This window comes from Triticum dicoccoides, chromosome 7B, assembly GCF_002162155.2.
Source record: "Triticum dicoccoides isolate Atlit2015 ecotype Zavitan chromosome 7B, WEW_v2.0, whole genome shotgun sequence".
NCBI lineage: Eukaryota > Viridiplantae > Streptophyta > Magnoliopsida > Poales > Poaceae > Triticum > Triticum dicoccoides.
The window spans coordinates 606729817-606731259 of NC_041393.1; positions in this window are offsets into that span (position 1 = coordinate 606729817).

Genomic DNA, 1443 nt, shown 5'->3' on the forward strand with positions numbered 1-1443 from the left:
TCCCCTTGGCGAGCGCGGCCTGGCTAGCTCTGGCTATATATGGGTTCGGAAGGGTGCAGTTCCCCCCTTTCTAGGGTTTCCTGCTTCCTCCTCTGATCTGCGTCGGCGCCGCTCCCCCATCCGCTTCTTCGTTAGATCTACTCCTCCCCCTCCTCCTTCCCTTCGCAACGGTGGCCGCGATGGATCGCTCCCGCGGGTCCTCCAGCGAGGCGATCTCCGGCCAAAAGCGGGGGCGCGATGGCTTAGGCGACGCCGCCGCGGATCTGGAGTACGAGGTTGCGCTTCGTGCCAAGCTTCATGCCTCGCTCGCTCCGGGCGCGGGGGCTGCGACGGAGATGGCCGGTGCGTCCCCTTGGGCTTCTGGATCTGGGCCGTTGTTCCCTCCGCCTACCGCGTCTGGTGCCCCGGTGGCTGCGGTCGATCCCTGGGAGCAGGCGGCGCTGGGGAGTCGGGCGGGCTCCTCGGGGTCGTCCTCATCGCCTCCTTCGCTGGGTGCGATCCCCCGGGGCGGCGGGCCGCCGCGGGCGTCGGCGGTGGCTGGTGGTGGCCCGTCTTGCTTCGTTCCTCATGGCGCTTCGGGGCTCCCTGCTCGCCGTCCTGTTGGTGCTGCTGCGGGGCGTGGCGGCGTGCTGGTGCTGGTGCTCCTGGTGATGGCATTCTCCCTCCTCCTTCCTCTTGAGGCCCTGGTCGCATCCCCCCTCATTCCCAGGTCTCCAACCCCATCCTCACATGCTTCGCGTGTCATCGCCCTGGTCACTTCCAATCCCACTGTGAAAAACCCTCCCTTTTGCCTTATATGTAGGGAGGACGGCCACCTCACAGTGGACTGTCAAAGCCGTGTCAAACCCCCTTCCTTCGTTCACTATGGTGTTGGCATCCCTGGCTGTTCTTTCTTTGCCCTAGATAGGGAGGTTCCAGTAGCTGCTCCTAACCCCTCGCTCTCCAATGTTGGTGTCATATCTGTTCAGGACAAGCGCATCTCCTCCCAGGTCCTTCTTGATGAGCTTCGGTTGTGGGATGAAGGCGGGTGGGATTGGCAGATCCGCCAACTATCTGAATTTGAGTTTGTTGCTACCTTCCCTTCTAAAGAGAGTCTCCGCATGATTTCCTCATGTACCAGCTTCACGCTTCCTCTGAATCAGCTAGTGGTATCGGTTAAAGCTACCTCCAATGGGTCCAAAGCTATTTATTCTCTGTCTGATGTTTGGGTGCTAGTGGAAGATGTTCCTCCTAATATGCGTACAACGGCCTTCCTGATGGCTTTTGGGGTGCTCCTCGGAAAGCCCATCGAGGTTGATCAAGCCTCCCTGTCTGTTCTTGGACCAGCTCGTCTCCGGGTCTGGTGTGTTGACCATGTATGCATCGATGGTTCTATTGACGTCTTCCCGGTGGCGGGTGGCTTTCGGCTTCGGGTCTGGGTGGAGGGTGCTCCTGGCCCAGCCT